This window comes from Zootoca vivipara, chromosome 5 (assembly GCF_965207765.1).
Source record: "Zootoca vivipara chromosome 5, rZooViv2.hap1.1, whole genome shotgun sequence".
Taxonomy (NCBI): domain Eukaryota; kingdom Metazoa; phylum Chordata; class Lepidosauria; order Squamata; family Lacertidae; genus Zootoca; species Zootoca vivipara.
The window spans coordinates 5,811,692-5,827,197 of NC_142588.1; the positions used below are offsets into that span (position 1 = coordinate 5,811,692).

Consider the following 15,506-nt stretch of genomic DNA (forward strand, 5'->3'; position numbering starts at 1 on the left):
ACAGCAGCCTTGGTAACAGATGCCACCTGCAACTCAACAAATTCAGGAGCACCCACATGGGTTTCTGGGAGAGTGCAGCTTCATACATATGCAGCCTTCCCTGTCCATACAGATCATCGTTTCTCCACTGTAGCACTTTCATCTTATCTAGATTAAGTCAGGTTGTTTGCCCTCATGCACCCCCAAAGTGCAGACATTTGTTCACTGTTTCCATAGTCTCCCAAGAAATAGGTAAAGGGACCCCTGACCATTAGGTCCACTCATGACCAACTCTGGGGTTGCGGCGCTCATCTTGTGTTATTGGCCAAGGGAGCCGGCGTATAGCTTCCAGGTCATGTGGGCAGCATGACAAAGTCACTTCTGGCGAACCAGAGCAGCGCACGGAAACGCTGTTTACCTTCCTACTGGAGCGGTACAGTGGTACCTCGGTTTAATAACACAATTGGTTTCAGAAGTTTGTTCATAAACTGAAGTGTTCATAAACTGAAGCGAACTTTCCCATTGAAAGTAATGGAAAGTGGATTAATCCGTTCCAGACGGGTCCGCGGAGTACTCAACCTGAAGCGTACTTAATCCGAAGCATGGGTGTAATTGGTTCTGGAAATCTGTTCATAAACTGAAGCGAACTTTCCCATTGAAAGTAATGGAAAGTGAATTAATCCGTTCCAGATAATAATAATAATAATAATAATAATAATAATAATAATAATAATTTATACCCTGCCCATCTGGCCGGGTTCCCCCAGCCACTCTGGGTGGCTTCCAACAAAACATTAAAATACAGAAATCCATCAAACATTAAAAGCTTCCCTAAACAGATGGGTCCGCGGCGTTCGTGAACCGAAAATTTGTAAACCGAGGTGTTCATAAACCGAGGTTCCACTGTACCTATTTATCTACTTGCACTTTGACGTGCTTTCAAACTGCTAGGTTGACAGGAGCTGGGACCGAGCAATGGGAGCTCACCCCATCGCAGGGATTCAAACCGCCGACCTTCTGATCGGCAAGCCCTAGGCTCTGGGAAATAGAGGTAGAGAAGCATGGTCATCTGCACACTTCTCTCAGTGGCTTCAGGGGGATGTTACAAAGCTTGGGGGAAGAGTCAGAACTCTAAGGCACCCAAACGTCAATGAGGCAGAACAGGAGTTCCCCAGTACCACATACCACTTAACACCTCTCCAGAAGGGACTGCACCATGGCCTCAAAACCTACCCTGGCTAGGTGACTCAGAAGGTGTCCATGGTTGATTGTATCAATGGTTGCTGAGGGGTTCAGGAGAACCAACATGGTTGCACTAAGCCTGAGCATTCCCCAGCATGTCACCCACCAGGGCTGTTTGGTCCCCAAACCAGGCTGGAGACTAGCTTGAAACAGATCCAAATAATCAGGGTCATCCAAGCCCACCTAGCAGTGGTGACCTTTCCCAGAATCTTATTCAAGAATAGTACTAGCCAATAATTATCCAGAGCCAAAGGGCCAACTACTGACATCTTAAGCAGGGGGCTTAGGCAGGGGGCTTAAGACATCTTAAGCAGAGAGGCATCAACCACATTGCCCAGTCCTGGTGGATATAAATACCAAAGAAGTGCATGGATCCCTAGAGCAGGGGGTTCTGGGAATTGGCTTTTGCAGATCCCTATCTGATCTCATCCTCTGGCTCAAATCTCACCTGCATCAGGCCTATGAGGGATAGTAAACCTCAGGTCAGTATTAAAAGGTGGCACTTGCTATTAGGAAGCAACACCTGTTAATAAGGCAGACACAACTCCTGCCGGCCTGTTATATAGGGCTATAAACCACTTATAAATCGGCCAATCTTTGAAGTCCCAGTTCAGATCATTCATATCCTGTAAAGATTTCCAGCTGCAGTCATTTGTGATAAATGAACTTCAAAGGCCTCAGTCAAAAGTGGAGAGGGAATGTCGATGAAGGAAGTGTTGAAAGGACACGACAGATTGCTGGAACTATAAGAGGTAGTTGCTTAGCAATGTGTATACGTTGTCAACAAACATACCACAGAAGCTCAGGCTGTGAAACTGCATGTGCCCCCCTGTATGCAATCATTTTCTTAAAAAAGCTACTTTGATTTTGATTTTCCTTACCATCCCATAGGAAATGCTAGAATGAAAACACCTTCACTGAAGGAAGTCTAAAATTTCCCTTCAATTAAAATCTGGCACACAGTACCATTTGCGGAAACTAGCTTTGCCAAGTTGCTTTTTCAAACTTGCCTGTGTCACCCTTACAGGATCTAGAGCCCTGGAAATCAGCTAATCAGGAAGGGATTGTCTAAGTGAGGCAGGAAGCAATAGGTGGGTTTGGGTACAACAGAGACCAAGTTGTTCTGCCAGAAAAGTAGATAGGAAGGATCAATTTACCCTTCCTTAGCTCTCACATCTCCATTTTTTTAAAAAAACAAAAAAAAAGAAAGTTTCCAGAAATCTGAAATGTCTTCTTCTCTCTCCATTCTATTTATTATAGGCTATTTCAACATGTGATCTTCTTGCAGTCCATGGGACTCTCAAGAGTCTCCTATGGTGCCGGAGGAGACTCTTGAGAGTCCCATGGACTGCAAGAAGATCAAACCTATCCATTCTGAAGGAAATCAGCCCTGAGTGCTCACTGGAAGGACAGATCGTGAAGCTGAGGCTCCAATACTTTGGCCTCCTCATGAGAAGAGAAGACTCCCTGGAAAAGACCCTGATGTTGGGAAAGATTGAGGGCACTAGGAGAAGGGGACGACAGAGGACGAGATAGTTGGACAGTGTTCTCGAAGCTACGAACATGAGTTTGACCAAACTGCGGGAGGCAGTGGAAGACAGGAGTGCCTGGCGTGCTCTGGTCCATGGGGTCACAAAGAGTCGGACATGACTAAATGACTAAACAACAACAACAACATTTCAACATGTGAAATCAACACACCACCACGAGATTCTGATTGTTATAGAAAATCTTACAAGTTCTACACCCTTACTTTGGTTATTGTTATTTTCATACTCAAACAGCAGAGGGGGGAATCTATGAAAACCCTCTAGAGCAGGCACCCCCAAACTGCGGCCCTCCAGATGTTTTGGCCTACATCTCCCATGATCCATAGCTAACAGAACCAGAGGTAGGGGAAGATGGGAATTGTAGTCCAAAACATCTGGAGGGCCGAAGTTTGGGGATGCCTGCTCTAGAGGGAAGTTCTGGGGCAACAGAATTACCAGCTGCACTTGGTCAAGACTGAACCAAGAGCTTACTTAAATGTGAACAGAATCCTCTTGCATGATCAGGGTCTCTAAGGAGTTACTTGTGTTCAAAGGAACATGTGTAGGAAGCGAATGTAGAATCTTCCCTGAGCAATACAGGGAAGACTTGGGGAGGCATAATGGTTGCAAAGGTGTTGGCTTGCACACCCCTATCCACATTTGAATGCTCACATGTTCAGGCAATACCCCTCATAATAATTAAAAATGGAACCCAGGCCCTCTGTGGATAGGAGGCAAAACCGACTCATCCTGGGAGCAACCAGTTGTGAGCAGCATGACCGGAATAGTTTGGAAGAGCAATTTCTCAATGAAAGATAGTCACAAAAATATTTTTAAGAAGCCAGTCATCAATACATGACAAGCTAGGAGAGGACACCAAAGTATAGTTAATATTTCAAATATGAAAAAGAGCAAACCTTTTAAAGAGGTTTCCTTTTCGCCCTAAAGGTAAAGGGGCCCCCTGACCATCAGGTCCAGTCGTGTCCGACTCTGGGGCTGCAGTGTTCATCTCACTCTATAGGCCAAGTGAGCCAGCGTTTGGCCACAGACATCTTCTGGGTCATATGGCCAGCATGACAAAGCTGCTTCTGGCGAACCAGAACAGCACAGAAATGCTGTTTACCTTCCCGCCGGAGCAGTCCCTATACACAGACACAGACACAGACACAGACACAGACACACACACACACACACACACACACACACACACTGCTTTTCTTTGATGAATGTGAGGCTATCTCTGGAAACAAATACCTGTCGTTGTTCCCATGAATAAAATAATGAGCACTCACACTTTACATTGTGGGTGCCCTTTGCGGGATCGCATGTGGTGCTACAGTTCCCAGGGAGCTTACTGGCGAACACGGGCTGGCTTGCCTCTCAGTGTTAATTTTTGGAGGTTCACGCCCAGCCTCAGTAATCAAGTTTCTCGCTTAAAGTCATACCTTGGTTTACAATCATTGCGGTTTGCGATCAGTCAGTTTGCGATCACCGCAGACCTGGAAGTGCTTACATCCGGGTTCCGCGGCGAAGTGATCTGCGCAGCTCGCACATGTGCAGAAGTGCTCTATCTGCACTTCACGCACGCACAGAAGAGGTGCTCTGTTTACGACCTGCTCAGGGAGCGACCGGCTCCCCAGAACCAATTGAGGTTGTAAACGGAGGTACCACTGTATAAATAGGGGATGGAGCCAACAATAGCCAGACAGTCAGCTCTGGAGATTCATCCTCCCTACCCTCCCTTTGTTTAATACCGTGTTTTCCCTTTTTTAAGACACCGTCTTATAACTTTTTTCCCTCAAAAAAACACACGGTGGCTTATTTTCAGGGGGTGTCTTTTTTTTTTTAAAGTGCTGGTACAACTGGGTCCCACTGGCTCAGGACACTCGGCGCTCTCTTCCGCGCACATTATAAATGTCAGAGGGCCTGGTATGGCTACTCTAGAGTAACGACTCCAGCATGGTCTTTTAAGGCTTTTATTAAGTGCTGATTATTTACAGTGTTCAGAGCAATAAAAATGCATCCTTAAGGTGAGGTGTCAGAACTCCCGAATGGCGATTGGCGCGTTTTCTTCCAGCACCACAACTTTGGCAGACCCAACCTCTTCCCCCTACGTTTGCGTCGCAATTCGGGAGTTGGGGGGATTGGCCTCCCCCCCGTGCGTCCAACTTCCTGTCCCACCTGAGGCATGGGCTCCACAACCCTGCCTGAGCCTCGGACACCACTTCCTGACTCTCCGCTGGAGGCAGAGCTCTCCTTACTCTCTCCCGCGCTTGGGGATGGGCTGGAACTTAAGATGGGAGGGACTTCCCTGTATCCCTCGTCCCTCACATCCACCCCCCTCCCAGGCTCCTCTCTCCTCCTCCCCAGTGGCTCTCTGCTTGCTGGGGACGAGTGAAATCCCAAGAAGTCTGTGGCATCCGAGCCTGTGGGTGTGAAAATTTCCCCCCAATCCTGCGATCTCTCTCCTTCCCCCTGAGAAGACGGAAATCCCAAGAAGTCAGTGGCATCAGAGCTGGTGGGAGTAAAAATGTTCTGCCAGTCCTCTCCTGCCTCTGACGTCGTTGACCTCGGTGAAACCCACACCTCTTCTTCCGTGTCCTCAAATTCCGCTTCCCATCTCCATGGAGAGCTGCTGCCTGCTATCCCTTCCTCCTGCCCCTCCCCCTCTCCCTCCCTTTCCATGTGCCAGGGCTTGGGCCTGTGGGGGAACAGGGCGTGGAATTCTTCCACTAAAAATTCCTCAGGTACTTCCGTGGCCGGTATCCACTCATTGTGGGATGGCGGAGTGTCCTCCCATGCTATCAGGTACTCCAGTCCTCTCACCCCTCTCCTTGAGTCTAAAATCTCAGTTGCCTCATTGAGCTGTCGGGCGTTTCCCGTCTCCCCCCCTCCCTCTGGAGGCTGATCGCTGTCCCTGAACCTGGTACTTTCCCTGTACGGCGACAGCAGTGATCTATGAAACACTGGGTGCACTCTCATGTCCTCCGGCAGTGCTAGCCTGAAGGCTACCGGGTTGACCTGTTGCGTGACCGTGAAGGGGCCCAGCCTCCTGTGTGCTAACTTTCTGCATCGCCCCCTGGTGGGAAGACCTTCCGAGGATAACCAAACCTTGTCCCCCACCCTGATGACCTCTCCCGGCCGCCTGTGGCGATCTGCCCCCTTCTTATACGCTTCCTTGGCCCTCTCCAAGTGTTCTCTGAGCTGTTGGTGCACCGTCTCCAGGTCCTCTGCCCACTCCTCGGCCTGTGGGCCCTCTTCCTCCTCCTCCCCCTCCCTCTCCGGGAAAGATCTGAGGTCGCGCCCATAGTTGGCCTTAAAGGGCGACACCCCTGTGGAGACGTGCACCGCATTGTTGTAGGCAAATTCTGCCAGTGGCAGGCGATCCACCCAGTCCGTTTGCCTCTGGCTGACGTAACATCTCAGGTACTGCTGCAGAATGGCGTTGACCCGCTCCGCCTGTCCATTGGTCTGCGGGTGCCGAGCCGTCGACAAGCTGACCTCCACCTGCAGGAGGTTCATGAGCCGTCGCCAGAACCTGGAAACAAATTGGCGGCCACGATCCGAAATAACTCTTAAAGGCAATCCATGCAGTCGGAATACGTGGTCCACAAACAGTTTGGCCGTCTCTTCTGCCGAGACCGCCCTGGCACACGGTATAAAGTGGCACATTTTGGACATGAGGTCCACCACCACCAACACTGCGGTCTTGCCCCTGGACGACGGCAGGTCTGTGATGAAGTCCATGGACACTACTTCCCACGGCCTGTGCGGTGTGGCTAATGGCTCCAGCAAACCTGCTGGTGGCGCTCTGACCACCTTTGCTCGCTGGCAGGTGTCACATCCCCTGACATAATCCCGAACATCCTCCCGCACCCCTGGCCACCAGAAGTGTCTCATGACTAGGTGAGTGGTTTTGTCCCTTCCGAAATGACCCGCCGTTGGGTTGTCGTGCATCTGCTTGAGAACCTTACCTCTCAGCTGTTTGGTCGGGAGGTACAGGGCTCCCCTGTAAAAAAGCAAACCCCTCTTCTCCTCAAAGTCTTTGGCCTGCTCCCTCCCCCCTCTCAGGTCTCTGAAGATGCGGGTGGCAAATTCATCCGCTGCCGTCAGTGCTGTGAGTTCTGCCTCGCTCACCACTGCTGCACCGCATGACCATGCAGATGGGGGGAAAACGTGCCTGGGTGCTGGTGGCAACTCCTCCTCCATGTACTCTGGCTTGCGGGAGAGGGCATCCGCCCTGACGTTCTGCTCCCCCGGGATGTAGTGGATGGAGAAGTTGAAGTTCGAGAAGAACTCTGCCCACCGTATCTGCCGCTGGTTGAGCACCCTGGCCGTTCTCCAGAACTCCAGGTTCTTGTGGTCTGTGCACACCTGGATGGGGTGCTTGGCGCCCACCAGGAAGTGTCGCCAGTGCTGGAACGCCGCGTGGATCGCGAGAAGTTCCCTATCAAACACTGTGTAGTTGCGTTCAGGCTGGGTCAGCTTCCTGGAGAAGAAGGCACAGGGTCTCCACTCTCTGTTGGCGTCCAGTTGCAACAGAATCGCTCCCACAGCTTTATCAGAAGCATCTGTCTCCAGGCGTAGGGGCGCATCCTGCACCACGTGGAACAGGTGCTGGTCTGACGCGAACACCCTCTTGAGGCTTTCGAACGCTGCTTGTGCCTCTGGTGTCCACCTGAACTTCTGCTTGCCTCTCAGGCAGTCGGTGATGGGAGCCGTGACCCGAGAGAAGTTCTGGATGAACTTCCTGTAGAAGTTAGCGAAGCCTAGTAGTCGTTGGGCATCTTTGCGCGTCCTGGGGCTGTGCCAGTCCAGGATGGTCTGCACCTTGTCCTTGTCCATTGCCAGTCCCTTGTCTGACAGCTTGTAGCCCAAGAAGTCCACCTCCTTGGTGTGAAACTTGCACTTCTCCAGCTTCACATACAGGTGGTTGTCCTTCAGGCGCTGCAACACCTCCCTGACATCCTTCACATGCTGCACTGGGTCATTGGAATAGATAAGGATGTCATCCAGAAAGACCAGGCAGTTCTTGAAGAGGAGGGACCCCAGGACGTGGTGCATGAAGGCCTGGAAGCAGGCTGAGCCCCCTTGCAACCCGAAGGGCATCACCAGATATTCAAAAGAGCCCAGAGGCGTGAACATCGTGGTCTTCCATTCATCGCCTTCCCGGATCCTGATCAAGTTGTACGCCCCCCTCAGGTCTAGCTTGGTGAAAATCTTGCCCCTGCGTGCCGCTGTCAGGAGATCATCCACTCTGGGCATGGGGAAAGCCACTGGCTCTGTCACCGAATTCAGCCGTCTAAAATCCACCACCAGGCGGCGCTGTTGCGTGTCTTTCTTGTCCACCCAGAAGACCGGGCTGCCCCCTGCTGCCTTGCTTTCTCTGATGAACCCCCGCTTGAGGTTCTTGTCGATGAAAGCGCGCAGATCCTCCAGTTCCTGGTCTGACATGGCGTACAGCTTGGCTGGGGGTATAGTTGCCCCTGGCACCAGGTTGATCTGGCAGTCAAAAGGCCTGTGTGGGGGTAGGTGGTCGGACTCCGCTTCGCTGAAGACCTCCTGCAGGTCCCAGTACGGCTTGGGTATCGCCTCACCCCCTTTGACGTGCATGGTGGCCACCGTGGCTATCGGAGGCCCCTCCCCTGGTTGGTGCTGCATGCAATGTTCCAGACAAAAGTCCGACCCAAACGTGATGCATCTCTGGTGCCAACTTATGGAAGGGTCGTGGCGCGCCAGCCAGCTCATTCCCAAAACGATGGGGGGGTCTGAGATGGTCGTGACGTTGAAAGCCAGTGTCTCTGAGTGCCTTCCCACCGTCATTCTCATGGGGGGGGGTTTGATGAGTGATGGCCCCTCCCAGCAACTCTCTGCCATCAATGGTGGCCACATGCAGGGGAAAATCCAGCTGCAGAAGTTGGATTTGGTGCTCTTCTGCAAAGTTTCTCGAGAAGAAGTTGGCAGATGCCCCACTGTCAATTAAGGCGAGGACTGACAGGGGGTAGCCATTTGGGAGCGTCAGCGTGACTTCTAGAACCACTCCTGCTCTGGGAGGGGTGGGCTGGCTCTGCTCCTCTCTGTGCGGGTGGGCGGGCTGGGGCTGTTCACTGCTGACTGTGCCTGGCTGCTGCCCCTTGTCTCCTGCAGCCAGGCTGTCTCGTTTCCCTGCTGTGGTGCTACGTCAGTGGGGGAAGGTACAACCGTTCCCGCCTTTCCTTGCCACTCCCTGCGATGAGGGCAGTCTCTGACGCGATGCCGGGGGGAGTTGCAGAGAAAGCAATTCCCTCCTCTTCCCTCCTTGCGTTTTGGCGCCGCCGGGGTTTGAAAAGCCCGCGCGCGCGCTCCCCCGATCTCCATCGGTTCCGGCTCTGGGCTTGGTCTGGGCGGGTCTGGGGGTGGTCCCTGGGGTGGGTTTTGGTGATGTGGTCTGTCCTGAGAGCGTGGGAACCAAGGTTTTGCTGCGCGCGTCGCTTGTTTGTCATACCATCTGGATTCCTGCCTCACCCCCACCGCTAGCGCCGCTTTGCTGAGCTGATCCATAGTCTGCGGTCTAGGACCTCTTGCCAGCTCATCCTTAACGTCTGCATGCAAACCTAGGTAGAAGGCTGATTTCACTGGCTCACTGTTCAGATCCCACCCCAGTTTGTGCACCAGCATGGTGAATTTCGCCCAGTAGTCTCTAACTGTCGATTTTCCTTGTGTTAGGTCATGAAGCTCCTGTTTAGTGGCCTCCATTTCACTGTCGCTAGCGTACATTAATTTTAAAGCTTCTAGAAATAAAGTTGCGTTCTTCATGCAAGGATTTTTTTGCGCGATGAGCGGTCTTACCCATTCCCGGGCGGCCCCCGTCAAATGCTCTATGATAAAGTAGACTCTGTGCGCGTCATCTGGGAATTCTGCTGCATGCAATTCCAGCGCATAATTTATCTCAGTCTCGAATCCGAGGTACTCCCTCGGGTCTCCGCTGAACTTGGTGACTAGGCTCTGTCCCCTTCTCACTTGGACTAGCTGCGGCTGGGGTGCCCCCCCACCTCTAGCGGCTTTCTCCTCTTCCAACTTTTTCTGCAGGTCTAATACCATCACCCTTAGCTGTTTCTCAGTCTCCTCTTTTGTCCTCACCTGGTCCACCAGCTTGTTCAGCTCCTCCTGCGCCCCTCGCGCTTCCTCCTGAGCGGCATGCAATTGCTGCTGTGCGTGCGCTGTGAGGGTCTGTAGCTCCTGCTTCGCTGCTTCAGCCTCCAGCCTCCAATGCTCAGCCTCTTGAGCGCTCATCGCTGCACTCCAAAGTAGCCAAAAAAGATTCGGGAGTTGCTGTCAGAGGGCCTGGTATGGCTACTCTAGAGTAACGACTCCAGCATGGTCTTTTAAGGCTTTTATTAAGTGCTGATTATTTACAGTGTTCAGAGCAATGAAAATGCATCCTTAAGGTGAGGTGTCAGAACCTCCGAATGGCGATTGGCGCGTTTTCTTCCAGCACCACAACTTTGGCAGACCCAACCTCTTCCCCCTACGTTTGCGTCGCAATTCGGGAGTTGGGGGGATTGGCCTCCCCCCCGTGCGTCCAACTTCCTGTCCCACCTGAGGCATGGGCTCCACAACCCTGCCTGAGCCTCGGACACCACTTCCTGACTCTCCGCTGGAGGCAGAGCTCTCCTTACTCTCTCCAGCGCTTGGTGATGGGCTGGAACTTAAGATGGGAGGGACTTCCCTGTATCCCTCGTCCCTCACAATAAACACCATACTCTAGCCAACTGAGCTCTCCAGGTTTTACTGTCAACCAGGCTGGCAGCAGCTCTCCAGGATTTCAAACTTGGTGGTACCTGGGGGTTAAACCTGGGATCCTTCTGCATACAGAGCACAGGGTGCTCTGCCACTCTGTTATGGTATTTTCCATTTTCTGCCTCTTCTATTTTTTCCCTTTCCCCTCCTACCCATCCTGAGTCAAGGGCTCTCCTTTCTTGGAGGCTTTTAAGCAGAGGCTGGATGGCCACCTGCCTTGGAGACAGATGTGCACACAGGGGGGGGGGACTTTGTGAGGGAGGCCGTGACCCGTCCCACTCCAAGACGCTTGTGAGGGAAGTGCGAGGGGGACGAGGCTTGGGCCATGCCCCTGGCGCGCGCGTGCGCAACCCCGACTGACGGACCAACTGAGGGAAGGGAAGGATGAAAGGGGAGGAGGGGGAGGGGAGCAGCTTCGGCCCTCAGTGAGGAGGCCGGGGCGGCTGAATGACGAGCCGAAGCGGAACCTTTTCTCTGTCGGGGGGGGGGACGTGCGTGCAAACACACAGAGACGCGCACACACATACACACACACACCGAGAGAGAAAGAGACGCGCGCACACACACACACACACACACCCCGAGAGAGAGAGAGAGACGCACACACACACACACACACACACAAAGAGAGAGACAGACGCACAGGGAGAGAAAGAAAGAGACACGCGCACACACAGAGAGACTGCGGCTGCAGCGCTGACAAAGCACGAAGCAGCGCTGCACTTAGGGGAAGATGGCCAGGGAGGGGGGCTGCGGGGTCGAGGCAACGTGTGAAAGGGAGGGATGGCGAGGAAGAAGTGGGGAGTGAACTGATCGGGGCTTTAACATGCCCGGACGCGCAAAAGGGAGGCTCGGAATGTGGAGATCGGTTCTGGCTGCTTCTCTTAAAGTGCGTAAGCAACGAGCCTCTCTCTCTTTCCTCCTGCCGCTCGTGCCCTTGGTGCTCCGTGCGGCGCTGCTTCACACTTTGTCAGCGCTGCAGCCACCACCGCTTCTGGGCACCAACCCGACCCCGCAGGCTTCCTCCTCCTGCCGCGACCAGCATTGCAGGAGCTGGGTCCTGCTGGCTGGTGCTCCGTGCGGCACTGCAGCATGCTTTATCGGCACTGCAGCAGCCACCGCCGCTTCCGGGCACTGACCCGACCCGGCAGGCTTCCTCCTCCTGTCGCGGCCGGCATGCTGGGTCCTGCTAGCTGGTGCGGAAGTATGGCTTATTTTCGGGGTATGTCTAATAGCTCTCAAATGGTGAAAAACCCTGCCTTGGCTTACTTTCTGACTACGTATTAAAAAGGGGGAAACACGGTATTTCTTGTTTGCAGGTTAACTTTTTCTTCTTGTTTAGCTGGCGCTCCTGCGGTCTTTGACTGGCTGCTGTTGAAGGACCAGGAAGAAATTTTCCTGCATTGGCAGGTTTTGTCTTCCCCGTAGCAATTGGTCACAACTTTGGCGGTTATGGCCTTGGGTGGAATCCTTTAGTCTTTTCTTCCCTATATGGGGGGGGGGGGGAGGCGTGAAGTGGTGACTCACCCCCCTGCAGTGGCGATTCCAGGGTCCCCCTCTTAAAGCGGTTATATATATGGGTGTCACTGGCCATACACCGAAAGGTCACCAGTGAACTACCCATGTGGGGATATGGGCTGGGCTGCCTGCTACACTTACGTCTTGCAGAAGCCCCCATATCCCATTTACGGTGATGAGCCCCAGTTTCCCCCCCCCCCAGCTGGGGGGCTGGGAGGGATACATGCCCAAGGCCTAAGCCAAGGTCTTCCTACATTCGGAAGTTTAACAAAGCTGTGGCCTAATTTTAATTCTATATACATTGTCAGAGTCTTTATTCCTTCCTTATGATCCCTGGGGGCTGGGGCTGTCGCTGCATGGTTGTGCAATAGCCTACAGGCAGCAAAATGCACCCCTTAATTTCATATCTTTCATTCACAACCCAAGCATTAAAAGAGATTCTCCCAATACGCAGATTCATATCTCTAAGGTATCACTAGTTAACAATGGCTCTTTCATGCCCCTTTTGTTTTGGGTGTTTCACTTTAGACCCATGTTGTTCAACAGAACACAACTGTGCATTCAGCTCTGCCCCTTCTCTTGTCTGTTGGGTTGGCTTCATAGCAACCTACCCCATTGTTAGAGAGTGCAAGGTACGATTTTCTTTTAGGAACTGGCCGCCTTCTGGTACCCTTTAGGATGGAGTGCAGAAGACTGACTGTGGCCCCACATTCCTCTCCTTCATTAAACTGCAAAATGTTCCCTGTAGTGCAACATGCTGCACACCCCATTTGTTGCTCTGCACTTTCTGAGTGTCAGGCAGTCCAACTGGCTCTAAACCAGAACTTGTTTAAGGGAGAAAAGCATCGAGCGTTTGACCTCACATCGCCTCCAGCAGTGTTTTTCAGCAGAGTCAGCTCATATATTCATCAACTGATCACCAACAGTATAGTAATCAAGGGTAGATAAAGCAGGTGACAGGCAGGCAGGCATTTGTGAACCAGATTGTGGTCTTCCACAAACAGGGGATTCCAGAAATAATCCCAGCATTTAAAAAATGACCTTAAAAGCAATGATATAAAGAAATTTGCGAATGTATCATATATCATCTTTGCACTCTTAACAAAACATTATTTACAAATGATCCATAAAGAAATCCAGAGTTGTAAAGACAGTTTTCTTTTATGTTGGAATTCTACTTCTATCTGATATACCTAGGAGAACATTGCCAAGACCTCTGAAATTTGGCAACTCTCCAGAAAAACACCTACCTAGAGCAAGGTCTGTATTTCAAATCTCACATTATGGGACCAGGAGAAATGGCCATACATTTGAATATTTCATTCTAGTTGCAAAAGTTTCATTGGTGGAACAAAAAATTAAAATACTTGCAAGAGTCTAAACAAACAAAAAAGCATGTTTTGGGAATCATTCATAGATACCAAGCCTAGAAATTTGTGTTCTCAGCATAGGACTTATTCCCTCGTTGCCTGCTTGCATTTCTTTTGCCAAAGTTTGTGTTCCTTGGAGATGTTCACAGGTATGTGTACAAATCCAGGACATGCAGAGACAAGAAGGGATGAACGTTTAATCAACATTTTCTGTATGTGCAGGATTCCCTCCCCTCAATCCACAAGAGGACAATTTTTTATTTGCCTTTCCTTCCCTCTCCCCTCAGAAATGTAAGCTGATGGTGATTCTCCCCAGTTATCAATCTGCAGTACAATTCTGGCATGCTACATGTCAAGACCTCAGACTATATCAGTTTCATGGTCCTGTGTGATTGACACTGAAGCGTAGAAGGAACCATTTGGACTCCAGCAGAGTGAAAATACAGCCTACAATCCAATACAGTTACAAAAGAAACCTTTAGTCTCAGGTCATGTTTGAGGTGACTGGTGGGGTTTGTATACACGACATACAGTTAATATTCATTTCATATAAGAAGTGCAGCTGTTGCAGCTGGCCTATTGCTAGGGAATTTGAATTTTCAGTATGATGGAATTGGTTGTCGCCTTGAGATTAATAATCACATAGTTTAAAATAAAAATGGCTATAAAAAAATAAAGAACTTGATTTACAAAGTTCTAAGCAATCACAAGAGTGGTATCTGCTATCCTGACAAGGATATGCTGGTACTAATATGAAACACACACACACACACACACACACACACACACACACACACACACGTATGGTATTCTCTCCTTCATGAAAGCCCACTGAGATTTCCTTGATCGTCTATATGGGTTTCTGAAGTTGCGCCAACAGAAAGGAGCACATACAAAGTAATTCCCCAAACTGTCTTCAGTGATTTTGAAAAAGTATCATCGTATTTTACTCCCCCCCTGAAAAACCTATGGTTGAAGTAGAGTTCATTTCTAGTATTTCTAAAGTCTAGCTAGACCAATAAAAAGCCTCACTTGACTTGCCTAGATTTTTATGGCAACTGCAACAGTAGAAACATGTTGAACACAACAGACAGTATACAATGGTGTCATTCAGCGGATGGCAATGTCTCCATCAGCGGACCAGAAAGGGAAGCAATTTTTGCTGATCTCCCCCTCCTCCCACCATCTTCCAAAACCCCTCACTCCAAATCTGCTTCAGAGGACTGAGGGGTCCTCCAGAGTATATTTGGATGTGAGTCTTCTGAGAGCTACAGAGGAAGGCGCAATAATCACAGCAAACAGCATCTCTCCCTATAATGCCTTACCATCAGTCGAGTGACACTGTTGGATGCAGCCTATATGTCATAAAGATTAAGGGTGTGATGGCATGGAATTGAACGTAAACATTCTGTTCTCCAGCTTCAACTCGGGCAATTTTAAAAATCTCTTCCTCTGTCTTAGTCCTGCTAAAAGTCCTCTGTTATTTTAATCTCTCTCTCTTTTTTAATAAGAGAATATATGGAGAGAGACCATTGTTCACTAGAGACAATGTTAATAATAATAATAATAATAATAATAATAATAATAATAATAATAATAATAAATTATTATTATTATTATTATTATTATTATTATTATTATTTATACACCACCCACCTGGCTGGGTTTCACGAGCCACTCTGGCCAGCTTCCAACAAAATATTTAAAGGGTAAGTTAAGGGTAGTGAACTCATTTTCACTTATGACCTGAGACACTATTGAGATGCAGACCTCCAGCAGTTGACATTATGAATATTTTAGTGAATTTTAGTGAATATTTTAGCTCCGTTTTCCCTTCACCTATTGCAAACACAGTGATTTCCCTTTTGGCCTATATGGAATGTATTCATTTTCCGTATGGTTAGTAAATGTCCCACTCCCCCCCCCCCCGCTCAATACTCCTACAATTTGCAACCAGGTTTCTCTCCAATAGATCATATGGAAGGGATGAGGAAATGGGGGAGGGAAAAGAGTGGTGGTAAGAAAATGAACGCATAAAATAACTGTTTTCATTTTCTTTCTTTCTTCTTTTTTTAGGGAAAAAAATCAC

General features: G+C 50.1%; 1 protein-coding gene across 1 annotated transcript in view; it reads right to left on the reverse strand.

The window, feature by feature from the left end:
- Positions 1-15,506, reverse strand: part of SEMA3A (semaphorin 3A) — a 196,935-nt gene that overhangs the window by 107,568 nt on the left and 73,861 nt on the right. The window lies entirely within an intron of this gene.